Source organism: Scyliorhinus torazame, chromosome 6 (assembly GCF_047496885.1).
Source record: "Scyliorhinus torazame isolate Kashiwa2021f chromosome 6, sScyTor2.1, whole genome shotgun sequence".
NCBI classification, from domain to species: domain Eukaryota; kingdom Metazoa; phylum Chordata; class Chondrichthyes; order Carcharhiniformes; family Scyliorhinidae; genus Scyliorhinus; species Scyliorhinus torazame.
In genome coordinates, this window is record NC_092712.1 from 4,068,837 (window position 1) to 4,086,823 (window position 17,987).

The following is a 17,987-nucleotide window of genomic DNA, read 5'->3' on the forward strand; positions in this document are numbered from 1 at the left end:
GTGACATCAGAGACTGGAGAGAGAGAGTGAACCTGGGGAAGAGCAACGCAGCGAGCTTTCACTGAATCCAGAGGAGGAGTTCTTGAGATGGCGTCAGGGTGCAGAAAGTGCCGCGGGGCAAGAGGAACCAGCTGATTGGTTTGGGGAGAGGAGCAGGGACGAGACTGCAAGGCACAAGATGGAGGGAAAATGAAAATGACACCACCCTTTAAAAGTGATGTCACTGGCAGCAGATGATCGGTGGATGATGAGTGTTTGTTAGTCCCCATCCTACTGCAAAGCTTGTTCTCCAGTCTCGGATTTCCCTGGCACTGGTTCTGCACTTTGGTAGGAGGAATTTAGGCATAGACTATTTTCTAAATGGGGAAATGCTGAGGAAATCAGAAGCACAAAACATCTTGAGTCCTTGTTCACGATTCCCTTAAGGTTAATGTGCAGGTTTAGTCGGCAGATAAGGCAAATTCAGTGTTAGCATTCAAGAGGGCTAGAATACAAGACCAGGGATGTCCTTCTGAGGCTATATAAGGCTCTGCTGGTCGGACCCCATTTGGAGTATTGTGAGCAGTTTTGGGCCCCATATCTAAGGAAGAAATGAAATGAAATGAAAATTGCTTATTGTCACAAGTAGGCTTCTAATGCAGTTACTGTGAAAAGCCCCTAGTCACCACATTCCGGGGAGGCTGGAACGGGAATTGAACCGTGCTGCTGGCCTGTCTCGGTCTGCTTTCAAAGCCAGCGATTTAGCCCTGTGCTAAACCAAGAATGTGCTGGCCTTGGAAAGGGTCAAGAGGAGGTTCACAAGAATGACTCCTGGAATGAAGAGCTTGTCGTATGAGGAATGAGTGAGGACTCTGGGTCTGTACTCGTTGGAATTTAGAAGGATGAGGGGGCATCTTATTGAAACTTGCAGGATACTGCGAGGCCTGGATAGAGTGGACGTGGAGAGGATGTTTCCACTTGTAGGGAAAACTAGAACCAGAGGACATAATCTCAGACTAAAGGGACGATCCTTTAAAACAGAGATGAGGAGGAATTTCTTCAGCCAGAGGGTGGTGAATCTGTGGAACTCTTTGCCACAGAAGGCTGTGGAGGCCAAATCATGGAGTGTCTTTAAGACAAGATAGATAGGTTTTGATCAATAAGGGGATCAGGGGTTATGGGAGAAGGCAGGAAAATAGGGATAAGAAAAATATCAGCCATGATTGAATGGCGGAGCAGACTCGATGGGCCGAGTGGCCTAATTCTGTTCCTATGTCTTATGATCTTATGGAACAGATGACTGCTGGACTGACCACTGACTAACCCACTTTGCCATCTCCATCACCCTGGCCCTAAACTGACACGGGCAGAAGAAACTGCTGCAGGAGATTCAATAACTCTGGACTCCCTCATAAGAAAGAACTACTCGGGTGCCTCACAGCTGACTTGGCTGAGACCTATGAGCCGGAGCTGCAGAATGCCGACAGCGCCTGGTCTACCTTGCGAGGAGACGCTTGGACTCTTGGCCAGGAAACACCCAAGACTGGTTTGATGAGAAAAATCAGGAGATCCATGATCATTTCCCCGCCCCTCCCTCCCCCCCCCCCCCCAACTGACGGTCAATTTTCCTTGAAGAAGTCGATGAACAGCTGCCATCTCCGGGCGAACCCCTGAAATGCACCCCTTAAGGCAAACTTAATCTTCTCCAGCCTAAGAAACCCTGCCATGTCCCTGCCCCAAAGCCCCGACTTTTGGAGGCTCCGAGTCCCTCCATTGCAGCAAAATCCATCTCCGGGCCACCAGCGAGGCAAAGGCCGAAATGTTGGCCCTCCCTGAGATCCAGGATCATCTTGACGGCAAGGCGTTCCTCAACTGGCAGCTCCACCAAAATTCAAATGAGAGGAAACTAGTCTACAGACAACTGAATGCTGAGGTGCATCAAAGAACCCACGACCTAAAGAACAGATGGTGGGTGGAAAGTGTGCAGGAGACTCAACAACTGGCCGACATGCACAATGTGCATGGCTTCTTCAACGCAATCAAGACTGTCTACGTTGTGACTACCCAGGGACCCACCCCATTGAGAGCCAAAGACTGAGAGGGGGGGCAGCACGGTGGCGCAGTGGGAAGCACAGCGGCTTCACGGTGCAGAGATCCCAGGTTTGATCCCGGCCCTGAGGTAGTATGGGCTGAGGTTAGAAACCAGAAAGGAGAGGTCACCCTGTTAGGGGTTTTCTATAGGCCTCCGAAAAGTTCCAGAGATGTAGAGGAAAGGATTGCAAAGATGATTCTGGATAGGAGCGAAAGCAACAGGGTAGTTGTTATGGGGGACTTTAACTTTCCAAATATTGACTGGAAACGCTATAATTCAAGTACTTTAGATGGGTCCGTTTTTGTCCAATGTGTGCAGGAGGGTTTCCTGACACAGTATGTAGAATGGCCAACGAGAGGCGAGGCCATATTGGATTTGGTCCTGGGTAATGAACCAGGACAGGTGTTAGATTTGGAGGTAGGTGAACACTTTGGTGATAGTGACCACAATTCGATTACGTTTACTTTAGTGATGGAAAGGGATAGGTATATACCGCAGGGCAAGAGTTATAGCTGGGGGAAAGGCAATTATGATGCGATGAGGCAAGACTTAGAATGCATCGGATGGAGAGGAAAACTGCAGGGGATGGGCACAATGGAAATGTGGAGCTTGTTCAAGGAACAGCTACTGCGTGTCCTTGATAAGTATGTACCTATCAGGCAGGGAGGAAGTGGTCGATTGAGGGAACTGTGGTTTACTAAAGCAGTTGAAACACTTGTCAAGAGGAAGAAGGAGGCTTATGTAAAGATGAAACGTGAAGGTTCAGTTAGGGCGCTTGAGAGTTACAGGTTAGCTAGGAAGGACCTAAAGAGAGAGCTAAGAAGAGCCAGGAGGGGACATGAGAGGTCTTTGGCAGGCAGGATCAAGGATAACCCTAAAGCTTTCTATAGATATGTCAGGAATAAAAGAATGACTAGTGTAAGAGTAGGGCCAGTCAAGGACAGCAGTGGGAAGTTGTGCTTGGAGTCCGAGGAGATAGGAGAGGTGCTAAATGAATATTTTCCGTCAGTATTCACACAGGAAAAAGACAATGTTGTCGAGGAGAATACTGAGATACAGGCTACTAGACTGGAAGGGCGTGAGGTTCACAAGGAGGAGGTGTTAGCAATTCTGGAAAGTGTGAAAATAGATAAGTCCCCTGGGCCGGATGGGATTTATCCTAGGATTCTCTGGGAAGCTAGGGAGGAGATTGCTGAGCATTTGGCTTTGATCTTTAAGTCATCTTTGTCTACAGGAATAGTGCCAGAAGACTGGAGGATAGCAAATGTTGTCCCCTTGTTCAAGAAGGGGAGGAGAGATAACCCCGGTAACTATAGACCAGTGAGCCTTACTTCTGTTGTGGGCAAAGTCTTGGAAAGGTTTATCAGAGATGGGATGTATAATCATCTGGAAAGGAATAATTTGATTAGAGATAGTCAACATGGTTTTGTGAAGGGTAGGTCGTGCCTCACAAACCTTATTGAGTTATTTGAGAAGGTGACCAAACAGGTGGACGAGAGTAAAGCAGTTGATGTGGTGTATATGGATCTCAGTAAAGCGTTTGATAAGGTTCCCCACGGTCGGCTATTGCAGAAAATACGGAGGCATGGGATTCGGGGTTATTTAGCAGTTTGGATCAGAAATTGGCTAGTTGGAAGAAGACAAAGGGTGGTGGCTGATGGGGAATGTTCAGCCTGGAGTACAGTCACTAGTGGTGTACCACAAGGAGCTGTTTTGGGGCCACTGCTGTCTGTCATTTTTATAAATGACCTGGAGGAGGGCGTAGAAGGATGGGTGAGTAAATTTGCAGATAACACTAAAGTCGGTGGAGTTGTGGACAGTGCGGAAGGATGTTACAGAGGGGATAGATAAGCTGCAGAGCTGGGCTGAGAGGTGGCAAATGGAGTTTAATGCAGAAAAATGTGAGGTGATTCATTTTGGAAGGAATAACAGGAAGACAGAGTACTGGGCTAATGGTAAGATTCTTGGCAGTGTGGATGAGCCGAGAGATCTCTGTGTCCATGTACATAGATCCCTGAAAGTTGCCACCCAGGTTGAGCGGGTTGTTAAGAAGGCGTACGGTGTGTTAGCTTTTATTGGTAGAGGGATTGAGTTTCGGAGCCATGAGGTCATGTTGCAGCTGTACAAAACTCTGGTGCGGCCGCATTTGGAGTATTGCGTGCAGTTCTGGTCGCCGCATTATAGAAAGGATTTGGAAACATTAGAAAGGGTACAGAGGAGATTTACCAGAATGTTGCCTGGTATGGAGGGAAGATCTTATGAGGAAAGGCTGATGGACTTGAGGCTGTTTTCGTGAGAGAGAAGAAGGCTAAGAGGTGACTTAATTGAGGCATACAAGATGATCAGAGGATTGGATAGGGTGGACAGTGAGAGCCTTTCTCCTCGGATGGTGATGTCTAGCACGAGGGGACCTAGCTTTAAATTGAGGGGCGATAGATATAAGACAGATGTCAGAGGTAGGTTCTTTACTCAGAGAGTAGTAAGGGCGTGGAATGCCCTGCCTGCAACAGTAGTGGACTCGCCAACACTAAGGGCATTCAAATGGTCATTGGATAGACATATGGATGATAAGGGAATAGTGTAGTAGGGCTTTAGAGTGGTTTCACAGGTCGGCGCAACATCGAGGGCCCCTTAATGGGAAAAAAATGAATTGGGTACTCTAAATTAAAAAAAAAAGACTGAGAGGGGCTTATCAAAGACAGGGAGGTAGTCGATGCCCATTGGAGAGCGAACTTTGAGGACTCCCTCAACCCTAGCTCGTCATGTGGTCGGAAAACCCATCTGACAGCTGAAAAACAAGGCATCTGTTGCAGATGGAATCCCCACAGAAGGTGTAATCAGACAAAGTCGGCACTGCTTTACAAAAGGAGACTCGTGCTTGACAAATCTACTGGAATTCTTTGCAGATGTAACTAGTAGAGTAGACCAGGGAAACCCAGTGGATGTGGTTTATTTAGACTTTCAGAAGGCTTTCGACAAGGTCCCACATAGCAGATTAATATGTAAAGTTAAGTGGGCAGCACTGCAGTCCCACGGCGCCGAGATGCCAGGTTCGATCCCGGCTCTGGGTTACTGTCCGTGTGGAGTTTGCACATTCTCCCCGTGTTTGCATGGGTTTCGCACCCACAGCCCAAAAGATGTGCAGGGTAGGAGAATTGGCCATGCTAAATTGCCCCTTAATGGGAAAAATGAATTGGGTACGCTAAATTTATAACAAAACAAAAAAAATGTAAAGTTAAAGCACATTGGATTGTGGGTAGTGTCTTGAGATGGATAGAAAGCTAATTAGCAGACAGGAAGCAAAAGGTTGGAATAAATGGATCCTTTTCTCATTGGCAGGCAGTGACTAGTGGGGTACCGCAGGGATCAGTGCCAGGACCCCAACTGTGTTCACATTATATATTAATGATTTGGACGAGGGAGCTAAATGTATTATCTCGATTTGAAATTCTTCAGCGGAATTTGGACAGGCTGAGTGAGTGTACACATGCATGGCAGATGCAGTGTAACATAGAATAAATGCGGTTATCCACTTTGGTAGCAAAAATAGAAGGCGACATTATTATTTGAATGTGTGTAAATTGAGAGAGGTGGATACTCAGCTAGACCTTAGTATCCTCGTGCATCAGTCGCTGAAAAGTAAGCACGCAGGTAGTATTATTTTTTAGTGTCATAAGTATGCTTACATTAACACTGCAATGAAGTTGTCTGTGAAAATCCCCTAGTCGCCACACTCCGGCGTCTGTTCAGGTACACGGAGAATTCAGAATATCCAATTCACCAAACAGGCACGTCTTTCGGGACTTGTGGGAGGAAAACCGAGCACCCAAGGAAACCCACGTTGATAAAGGGAGAACGTGCAGACTCCACACAGACAGTGACCCAAACCGGGAATTGAACCCGGGTCCCTGGCGCTGTGAGGCAACAGTGCTAACCATTGCTACCTCTCCCAGTAGGCAGTAAAAAAGGCAAATGGTTTGTTGCTCTTCATAACAAGAGGATTCGAGTATAGGAATGGGGATGTTTTCCTATATTTCACAGGACGTTAGTGAGGCCACACCTGGAGTATTGTGTGCAGTTTTGGTGTCCTTATCTGAGGAAGTATGGAGGGAGCGCAGTGAAGGTTTACTCGGCAGATTCCTGGGATGTCGGGACTGTCATATGAGGAGAGACTAAAGCAGCTGAGAGGGTACCTCATAGAAACTTATAAAATTCTGACAGGGTTAGACAGAAGATCAGTCGTCATAGGGGACTCCATAGTCAGGGGCACAAATGGGTGCTTCTGTGGTCGTGAATAAGACTCCAGGGTGGTGTGTTACCTCCCAGGTGCCAGGGTCCAGGATGTCACTGAATGGCTGCAGGGCATCCTGAAGGGAAAGGTGATAAGGCAGAGGGCATGGTACATGTTGGTCCCAATGACATAGGTAGAAAGAGGGCTGAGGTCTTGCATCTAGAATTCCAGGAATTAGGCAATAGACTAAAGAGCAGGGCCCCTCGGGTTGTAATCTCTGGATTACTGACATTGCGACACGCAAGCGAGTATAGAAATAGGAAAATTGCACAGATAATGCGTGGCTTGAAATTTGCTGCAGGAAGAGAGGGTTTTAGATTCTGGACCATAGGGACCGTTTGGGGGGGAAGGTGAGATCTGTACAAGCGTGGCGGTCTGCATCTAAATTGAGCGGGACTAACATCCTTGCTGGCGGGTTTGCTAGTGCTGTTGGTAAGATTTAAACTAGTTTGGCAGGGGAAGGGGACGCAGATTGTTAGCAGAATAGGGACACAGTATAACATAGAAAAGCAATTGGGTCAGAAGGAATGCAGCAGTATTAAGTTTCAAGGGAGTAAGACAAGGCTGGATGGCCTCGATTTTAATGCTAGGAGTATTAAAAGTAAAACAGATGAGTTAAGGGCAATGATTAACGTGTAATTATAATTTAATAGCTATCACAGAGATATGGTTGAGTGAGGGGCAGGATTGGCAGCTCAACGTTCCAGGATATACAATCTTCAGGCAAGACAGAGGAGCGGGTAAAAGAGGAGGAGGCATTGCATTATTAGTTAAGGAGGCAGTTACTGCAGTAAGAAGAGATGATATCTTGGAGGGGGCATCAAATGAAGCTTAGTGGGTAGAACTTAAGGATAAAAAAGGGGGCATCTATGTTACGAGGTATTATAGACCCCCAGATAATCAGCAGGAAATTGAGGAGCAAATATGTGCACAATTTGCAGAGGTGTATAAAAATAATAATAGGGTATTAATATTGGGTGATTGCAACTTTTCCAAAGTTAATTGGGATAGCCATCATGTTAAGGGCTTAGATGGAATAGAGTTCTCAAAATATTTACATAGATTACATAGATTACATAGAACATACAGTGCAGAAGGAGGCCATTCGGCCCATCGAGTCTGCACCGACCCACATTAATCCCTCACTTCCACCTTATCCCCGCAACCCAATAACCCCTCCCAACCCTTATGGACACTACGGGTAATTTAGCATGGCCAATCCACCTAACCTGCACGTCTTTGGACTGTGGGAGGAAACCGGAGCACCCGGAGGAAACCCACGCGGACACGGGGAGAACGTGCAAACTCCGCACAGACAGTGACCCAGCGGGGAATCGAACCTGGGACCCTGGCGCTGTGAAGCCACAGTGCTAATCACTTGTGCTACCAAATATATACAGGATAACTTCTTAGCTCAATATGTAGAGGATCCAACAAGGGATGGTGCAGTGCTGGACCTAACTCTGGGGAATGAAGCTGGACTGGTGGTTGATGTGATGGTGGGGGAGCATTTTATTGATAGCGATCACAACACGGTTCAATTTAAATTTCTCTATTTCTTTGTCCGTAACAAGATGCAAAAAAGTTTTGGATTGGGAGAGAGTAGATTTTAACAAAATAAGGCAGGATCTGGCCAAGGTAGACTGGGAAGAGTTACCTGTGGGGAAATCTTGAGAAGAGCAGTTGGGGGGGGGGGGGGGAGTTTAAAGATGAGCAGCACGGTAGCATTGTGGATAGCACAATTGCTTCACAGCTCCAGGGTCCCAGGTTCGATTCCGGCTTGGGTCACTGTCTGTGCGGAGTCTGCACAGCCTCCACGTGTGTGCGTGGGTTTCCTCCGGGTGCTCCAGTTTCCTCCCACCGTCCAAAGATGTGCAGGTTCTGTGGATTGGCCATGATAAATTGCCCTTAGTGTCCAAAATTGCCCTTTGTGTTGGGTGGGGTTACTGGGTTATGGGGATAACCCAGTAACCATCGAGTCTGCACTGCCTCTTTCCAAGAGGCGGTGCAGACTCGATGGGCCGAATGGCCTCCTGCAGTGTAAATTCTTTGATCTATGAAATGGGGTGGGTATAGGCCCAATATGGTCCCTCTAGGGTAATAGGAAGGTGTAACCAACCCAGAGAACCATGGATGACCAGAGACATTCAGGATGCGAAGAGAAGGAAGAGAGAGGCTTTTAGCAGGTACAAGGGGAGCAAATCACAGAGGCATTAGTGGAGCGCAGGATGGTTTAGCACAGTAGGCTAAATAGCTGGCTTGTAATGCAGAACAAGGCCAGCAGCACGGGTTCAATTCCCGGACCAGCCTCCCTGAACTGGTGCCAGAATGTGGCGTCCAGGGGCTTTTCACAGTAACTTCATTGAAGCCTACTTGTGACAATAAGCAATTATTATTATTATTGAAGCAATTAGGAGAGCAAAAAGGGGATATAAGAAAGCTCTGGCTTGTAAAAGTAGGGAAAATCCCAAGATATTCAATAAGAATATCAATGGGAAGAGGATAACCAGGGACAGAGAGGGGCCCATTAGGAACCAAGGTGGCAATCTGTGGGTGGAGCCAGAAGACATTGGTAGGGTGTTGAACGAATATTTCACATCTGTCTTCACCCAAGAGAATGAGGGGTTAGATACAGAACTCATAGAGAGGGATTGTGAGGTTATTGAGCGAATTGCTGTTGGGAGGGACAAGGTATTGGAGGTGTTGGCGGGTTTAAAAGTGAACAAATCTCCACAGCCGGATGAATTGTGTCCCAGGATACTGTGGGAGGCGAGGGAGTAGATTGTTGGGGCTCTGATCCAAATGTTTAATCCCTCTCTGGGCATGGGAGAGGTGCCAGAGGACTGAAGAACAGCTAATGTGGTCCCGATATTTAAGAAAGGTTGTAGAGACAAGCCAGGAAACTACAGACCAGTGAGTCTCACGTCAGTGGTTGAGAAACTATTGGAGAAGATTCTTAAGGAGAGAATCTATCTCCATTTGGAGAGGCAAGGTTTGATAAGGATAGTTAGTCCTTAGGTTAGACCTAGGGCATCACGGTAGCATTGTGGTTAGCACAATTGCTTCACAGCTCCAGAGTCCCAGGTTCGATTCCGGCTTGGGTCACTGTCTGTGCGGAGTCTGCACATCCTCCCCGTGTCTGCGTGGGTTTCCTCCGGGTGCTCCGGCTTCCTCCCACAGTCCAAAGATGTGCAGGTGAGGTGGATTGGCCATGCTAAATTGCCCTTAGTGTCCAAAATTGCCCTTAGTGTTGGGTGGGGTTACTGGGTTATGGGGATAGGGTGGAGGTGTTGACCTTGGGTAGGGTGCTCTTTCCAAGAGCCGGTGCAGACTCGATGGGCTGAATGGCCTCCTTCTGCACTGTAAATTCTATGATAATCTTAGTCAGCATGGCTTTTGTCAGAGGGAGTATAGTGAGTGATAGCATGGTTGTGTTGTAATTCACCGACTGACCACTAGGAGTCTCATTAGAACATAGAACATTACAGCGCAGAACAGGCCCTTCAGCCCTCGATGTTGCGCCGGCCTGTGAAACCACTCTAAAGCCCATCTACACTATTCCCTTATCATCCATATGTCTATCCAATGACCATTTGAATACCCTTAGTGTTGGCCAGTCCACTACTGTTGCAGGCAGGGCATTCCACACCCTTACTACTGTCTGAGTAAAGAACCTACTTCAGACGTCTGTCTTATATCTATCTCCCCTCAATTTAAAGCTATGTCCCCTCGTGCTAGACATCACCATCCGAGGAAAAAGGCTCTCACTGTCCACCCTATCCAATCCTCTGATCATCTTGTATGCCTCAATTAAGTCACCTCTTAACCTTCTCTCTAACGAAAACAGCCTCAAGTCCCTCAGCCTTTCCTCATAAGATCTTCCCTCCATACCAGGCAACATTCTGGTAAATCTCCTCTGCACCCTTTCCAATGCTTCCACATCCTTCCTATAATGCGGCGACCAGAATTGCACGCAATACTCCAAATGCGACCGCACCAGAGTTTTGTACAGCTGCAGCATGACCTCATGGCTCCGAAACTCAATCCCTCTACCAATAAAAGCTAACACACCGTACGCCTTCTTAACAACCCTCTCAACCTGAGTGGCAACTTTCAGGGATCTATGTACATGGACACTGAGATCTCTGCTCATCCACACTGCCAAGAATCTTACCATTAGCCCAGTACTCTGTCTTCCTGTTATTCCTTCCAAAATGAATCACCTCCCACTTTTCTGCATTAAACTCCATTTGCCACCTCTCAGCCCAGCGCTGCAGCTTATCTATGTCCCTCTGTAACTTGTAACATCCTTCCGCACTGTCCACAACTCCACCGACTTTAGTGTCATCTGCAAATTTACTCACCCATCCTTCTACGCCCTCCTCCAGGTGATTTATAAAAATGACAAACAGCAGTGGCCCCAAAACAGATCCTTGTGGTACACCACTAGTAACTGGACTCCAGTCTGAACACTTCCAATCAACCACCACCCTTTGTCTTCTTCCAGCTAGCCAATTTCTGATCCAAACTGCTAAATAACCCCGAATCCCATGCCTCCGTATTTTCTGCAATAGCCTACCGTGGGGAACCTTTATCAAACGCTTTACTGAGATCCATATACACCACATCAATTGCTTTACTCTCGTCCACCTGTTTGGTCACCTTCTCAAATAACTCAATAAGGTTTGTGAGGCACGACCTACCCTTCACAAAACCGTGTTGACTATGTCTAATCAAATTATTCCTTTCCAGATGATAAACTTTTCCAAGATTTTGCCCACAACAGAAGTAAGGCTCACTGGTCTATAGTTACCGGGGTTATCTCTACTCCCCTTCTTGAACAAGGGGACAACATTTGCTATCCTCCAGTCTTCTGGCACTATTCCTGTTGACAAAGATGACTTCAAGATCAAAGCCAAAGGCTCAGCAATCTCCTCCCTAGCTTCCCAAAGAATCCTAGGATAAATCCCATCCGGCCCAGGGGACTTATCTATTTTCACACTTTCCAGAATTGTTAACACCACCTCCTTATGAACCTCAAGCCCTTCTAGTCTAGTAGCCTGAATCTCAGTATTCTCCTCGGCAACATTGTCTTTTTCCTGTGTGAATACTGACGAAAAATATTCATTTAGCACCTCTCCTATCTCCTCGGACTCCAAGCACAACTTCCCACTACTGTCCTTGACTGGCCCTACTCTTACCCGAGTCATTCGTTTATTCCTGACATTTCTATAGAAAGCTTTAGGGTTATCATAGAATTTACAGTGCAGAAGGAGGCCATTCGGCCCATCGAGTCTACACCGGCTCTTGGAAAGAGCACCTTACCCAAGCCCACACTTCCACCCTATCCCCATAACCCAGTAACCCCACCCAGCACCAAGGGCAATTTTGAACACTAAGGGCAATTTATCATGGCCAATCCACCTAACCAGCACATCTTTGGACTGTGGGAGGAAACCGGAGCACCCGGAGGAAACCCACGCACACACTGGGAGGATGTGCAGACTCCGCACAGACAGTGACCCAAGCCGGAATCGAACCTGGGACCCTGGAGCTGTGAAGCAATTGTGCTATCCACAATGCTACCGTGCTGCCCAGGATCCTTGATCCTACCTGCCAAAGACTTCTCATGTCCCCTCCTGGCTCTTCTTAGCTCTCTCTTTAGGTCCTTCCTAGCTAACCTGTAACTCTCGAGCGCCCTTACTGAACCTTCATGTCTCATCTTTACATAAGCTTCCTTCTTCATCTTGACAAGTGTTTCGACTGCCTTAGTAAACCACGGTTCCCTCGCTCGACCACTTCCTCCCTGCCTGACAGGTACATGCTTATCAAGGACATGCAGTAGCTGTTCCTTGAACAAGCTCCACATTTCCATTGTGCCCATCCCCTGCAGTTTCCCTCTCCATCCGATGTATCCTAAGCCTTGCCTTATCGCATCATAATTGCCTTTCCCCCAGATATAACTCTTGCCCTGCGGTATATACCTATCCCTTTCCATCACGTAATCGAATTGTGGTCACTATCACCAAAGTGCTCACCTACCTCCAAATCTAACACCTGTCCTGGTTCATTACCCAGTACCAAATCCAATATGACCTCGCCTCTCGTTGGCCTATCTACATACTGTGTCAGGAAACCCTCCTGCACACATTGGACAAAAACGGACCCATCTTAAGTACTCGAACTATAGCGTTTCCAATCAATATTTGGAAAGTTAAAGTCCCCCAGAACAACTACCCTGTTGCTTTCGCTCCTATCCAGAATCATCTTTGCAATCCTTTCCTCTACATCTCTGGAACTTTTCGGAGGCCTATAGAAAACCCCTAACAGGGTGACCTCTCCTTTCCTGTTTCTAACCTCAGCCCATACAACCTCAATTGACGAGTCCTCATCAAACGTCCTTTCTGCCACCGTAATACTGTCCTTGACTAACAATGCCACCCCTCCCCCTCTTTTGCCACCTTCCCTGAGCTTACTGAAATATCTAAACCCCGGCACCAGCAACAACCATTCCTGTCCCTGCTCTATCCATGTCTCCGAAATGGCCACAACATCGAAGTCCCAGGTACCAACCCATGCCGCAAGTTCACCCACCTTATTCCGGATGCTCCTGGCATTGAAGAAGACACACTTTAAACCACCTTCCTGCCTGCCGGTAACTTTAAAACCTTACTCATGACTTCTCAACCTCCTGTATACTGGAGCTACAATTCAGGTTCCCAAGCCCCTGCTGAACTAGTTTAAACCCTCCCGAAGAGCATTAGCAAATTTTCCCCCCCCGCAGGATATTGGTACCCCTCTGGTCCAGGTGTAGACCATCCTGTTTGTAGAGGTCCCACCTACGCCAGAGTGAGCCCCAGTTATCCAGAAATCTGAAACCCTCCCTCCTGCACCATCCCTGTAGCCACGCGTTCAACTCCTCTCTTTCCCTATTCCTCATCTCGCTATCACGTGGCACGGGTAACAACCCAGAGATAATAACTGTTTGTCCTAGATCTAAGTTTCCACCCTAGCTCCCTGAATTCCCGCCTTACATCCCTATCCCTTTTCCTACCTATGTCGTTGGTACCTATGTGGACCATGACTTGAGGCTGCTCCCCCTCCCCCTTAAGGAGCCCGAAAACACGATCCGAGACATCACGCACCCTGGCACCTGGGAGGCAACACACCAACCGCGAGTCTCTCTCGTTCCCACAGAATCTCCTATCTATCCCCCTAACTCTGGAGTCTCCAATGACTAATGCTCTACTCCTCTTCCCCCTTCCCTTCTGAGCAACAGGGACAGACTCTGTGCCAGAGACCTGCACCCCATGGCTTACCCCAGGTAAGTCCCCCATTTTCTCCCCCCCCCCCAAACAGTATCCAAAGCAGTATACTTGTTACTAAGGGGAACAACCACAGGGAATCCCTGCACTGACTGCTTCCTCCCAGCCCCTCTCATCGTCACCCATCTATCTTTATTCTTCGGAGTAACTACATCCCTGAAGCTTCTATCTATGACCACCTCTGCCTCCTGAATGATCCGAAGTTCCTCCAGCTCCAGTTCCCTAACGCGGTTTCTGAGGAGCTGGAGATGGGTGCACTTCCCACAGATGAATCAGCAGGGACACTGTCGGCGTCCCTTACCTCAAACATTCTGCAGGAGGAACATTGCACTACCTTCCCTGCCATCCCCCTAGTTAAAAAAAGAAAAAGAAAGAAAGAGCTTACCTGTTATTCACTCCCCTTCTCAGCAAGCACTCACTCAGCAACCTCTGCGCCCTGCACGATAACACCTGAGGGAATATAAAAGAAAAACTACTTACCAGTCACCAGCCAATCCCTTACCTGCAGGCTGTGGTGACGCGGTTCAACTTCTTTCTACTTCTACCTGACCTCGAGCCTTCCTCTTGATCTTTACAGCGGTTGTTGTTTTTTGGTTGGAGGAGGGGGTAGGGAGGGAAACACTGAAGAAGTGTTTCGGGTTTAAGTGTCACTTGCCAACAGCTCCTCCACACACTACATTCAAGTTAGGGTGACCACGACGGAGGTATGCAAATTTCCCTTGCAACACCAATCAGCAGCCCCGCTCTACTGCCCTCTGCTGGATTAGTTTATAAGTGAATGTTAGTCAGGTGACCATAACACCTAGGAGCGGAAGTAAGGCCATTCAGCCCATCGAGTCCACTCCACCATTCAATCATGGCTGATTTCAACTCCATTTACCCGCTCTCTCTCCATAGCCCTTAATTCCTTGAAAAATCAAGAATTTATCAACATCTGTCTTAAAGACACTCAACGTCCCGGCCTCCACCGTCCTCTGTGGCAATGAATTCCACAGACCCACCACTCTCTGGCTGAATAAATTAGGAGGGATTTGAGGAAAAGGCGTTTTTACCCAGAGGGTGGTGACGGTCTGGAACGCACGGCCTGGGAGGGTGGGAGAGGCGGGTTGCCTCACATCCTTTAAAAAGTACCTGGGTGAGCACTTGGCACATCGGAACATTCAAGGCTATGGGTCAAGTGCTGGCAAATGGGATTAGGTAGACAGGTCAGGGCCTCTTCTGCACTGAGTGATTCTGTGACAGTAGATTCAGAAAGAATGTTCCTGATGGTGGGGGAGTCCAGATGTCCAGAACTAGGGGTTATAGTTTTGAGGTTAAGAGGTGAGGAAAAATGTCTTCACCCAGAGAGTGGCGAATCTGTGGAATTCACTGCCATAACCTGCAGTTATGAAAATATGAAATTTCAGAGGGAATGAGATATAGTTCTTGGGGCTAAAGGGGTCAATGGATATGGGGAAGACGGTTGGGTCAGGGTATTGAACTTGATCATAATGAATGGCGGAGAACGGCCGAATGGTCACCTATTTTCTGTGTGTGTTTCTATGTAAGTATTAAAATGTGGAGGAGATGCACTCTTGACAAGGTTCCACAACCGCATCATCCTTGTCTGGAAGGAAGAGAGCATGCCGGGTGACCCGAGACGCCTTAATTGTAATCCTCTTCAAGAAAGAACATAAGAACTAGGAGCAGGAGTAGGCCATCTGGCCCCTCGAGCCTGCTCCACCATTCAATGAGATCATGGCTGATCTTTTGTGGACTCAGCTCCACAAGGGGACGGGTCCGAATGCAGAAATGAGAGGGAAATGACTCTCCTCCACGGAAAAGTTCATCGCAAGAATTCTCAACGTCTTCTCCCAGTGGATGAAGAACTCATCCCCGATGGTGTGGCTTCCTCCCATCAAGATTCTCAATGGACACTATCTTCAGCGCGCGACAAATCCATAAGTGCAGGGAGCAGCATCAATTTTTGTACATAATACAATCTTTGTCACAAGTAGGCTTACATTAACACTGCAATGAAGTTACTGTGAAAATTCCCTGGTCGCCACATTCCGGCGCCTGTTCGGGTACATGGAGGGAAATTTCCAAATTACCTAACAGCACATCATTCGGGACTTGTGGGAGGAAACCGGAGCACCCGGAGGAAACCCATGCAGACACGGGGAGAATGTGCAGACTCCGCACAGACAGTGCCCCAAGCCGGGAATCGAACCTGGGCCCCTGGCGCTGTGAAGCAACAGTGCTAACTTCGATCTGGCAAAGGCCTTTGATCTATTTAGCCTGATGGATGGTGGGATATCCTCTAATTCAGCTGCTTGCAGAAATCTGTCACCATTCTCCGCCTGCTCCGCGATGACGTGTAAGCCGTGATCCTCACCAAGGAACCACCACAGACCCAATACGTGTGCAAACTGGGGTCAAACAGGGATGTGTCAACGCAACAACGCTCTTCTCTGTGGGAGGCATAGTAGCACAGTGGTTAGCACAGTTGCTTCACCGCTCCAGGGTCCCAGATTCGATTCCCGGCTTGGGTCACTGTCTGTGCCGAGTCTGCACGTTCTCCCCGTGTCTGCGTGGGTTTCCTCCGGGTGCTCTGGTTTCCTCCCGCAGTCCCAACGATGTGCAAGTTAGGCGAATTGGCCATGCTAAATTGCCCTTCGTGTCCATTAAAGGTTGGGTGGGGTTACGGGGCTAGGGTAGGGGTGTGCGCTTGGGTAGAGTGCTCTTTCCGAGGGCCCATGCAGACTTGATGGGCCGAATGGCCTCCTTCTGCACTGTATGATTCTCCATCTTCCTCACAACAACGCTCCCATCATCCTGAAGCTCCCCGCTGGAGTGGAGCTAACCTACTTGACAAGCAGCAAACTGTTCAACCTCCACCTCCAGTCCAGAGCCAAGAGCTGCAGTATGCAGTATCCACTGTGTGCACTAGCTATAAACCATCATTGACGCATTCATCGAGGCATATGAGAGAATGGGCTTCTGACTAAACATCCAGAAAACAAACGTTCTTTGCCAGCCCACTCTTGCCAGATAAAACTGCTCCCCTACCATCAAGATCCACAGTGAGCCCCTGGACAATGTGGATTATTCCCCATATCTAGGGAGCCTCCTCTTGGTGCGAGCAGACAGTGACGATGAAATCCAGCATCGACCCAATGAGTCAATTCGGATACCTGAGTAACAGAATGTTTGTAGACCGAGACCTCAAATCCAGCTCATGGTCTACAGAGCAACCGTGGATCCGCCCTCCTGTATGCATCAGAAACCTGGACAATGTACAGCAAACAACGCAAATCCCTGGAGAACATTGGAACAGGTCGGTCACTCAGTCCCTCAAGCCTGTCCTGCCATTCAATGCGATCATGGCTGATCTGTGACCTAACTCCATATACCTACCTGCCCTTGGCCCTTAATATCTTTGCTATTTCAGATTTAAAATTAACAACTGTTCCAGCTTCAACTGCTGTTTGCAGGAGAGAGTTCCAAGTCTCTACCACTTTGATTGAAGAAGTTGTTCCCAACAGATCTGAGCAGTCTAGCTGTAATTTTTAGAATATGCCCCCTAGTTATAGAATCTCCAACCCAGTGGCAATAGTTTAACTACCCTGTCTTCCCCATTAATATTTCGAATACTTAGATCAGATCACCCTTTAACCTTCTAAATTCTAGCAAAAACAGGTCTAATTTGAGTAATCTCTCCTCCTAACTCCCTGTAATCCAGGTCTCATTTTTGTAAACCTACGTTGCTCTAACTCCAAGGCCAGAATCTCCTTCCCACGGTGTGGTGCCAGAACTGCTCCCAGTGACTCCCAAGTGGGGTCCAACCAGGGTTTTTATAAAGCTGCAACATAACCCGTGTCTTTATTTTCCAAACCTCTAGATGTAAAGGCTGGCATTCCATTCGCCTTTCTGATTATTTCCTGCATTTGTTCCTGACATTTTTAAGGATCAATGCCCCTGAACCCCCAAGTCTCTTTGCTCATCCACTGCACCGTACCTATTTCCATTTAGGCAGTGTTGTGCTTTATCCTTTGTTGGTTCAAAATGGAGAACCTCGCATTTGCTCACATTAAATTCCACCTGACATTTTCCAATTCACCTCGTCTGTCAATATCTCATTGTAATTTTATGCTATCATCCACGCTGTCTACAATATGTGCAATATAGAGATATCACCAATGCTGCCTTTGCAAATCCACTGGCAGGATGGGTGTACTAACATGAGGTTCCTCTCCCAGGCGAATTCCCCAGTATCGAGGCACTGATCACGCTCGACCAGCTGCGATGGGCAAGCCGC

General features: G+C 47.8%; 2 protein-coding genes across 5 annotated transcripts in view; both read left to right on the top strand.

The window, feature by feature from the left end:
* Nucleotides 1-17,987, top strand: part of LOC140425665 (protein scribble homolog) — a gene marked incomplete at its 5' end in the record, with an annotated part of 1,618,068 nt that overhangs the window by 900,716 nt on the left and 699,365 nt on the right.
* The window catches only part of LOC140424651 (poly(U)-binding-splicing factor PUF60-like), a 136,298-nt gene that overhangs the window by 22,548 nt on the left and 95,763 nt on the right, over nt 1-17,987 (top strand). The gene's annotated exons all lie outside the window — the stretch shown is intronic.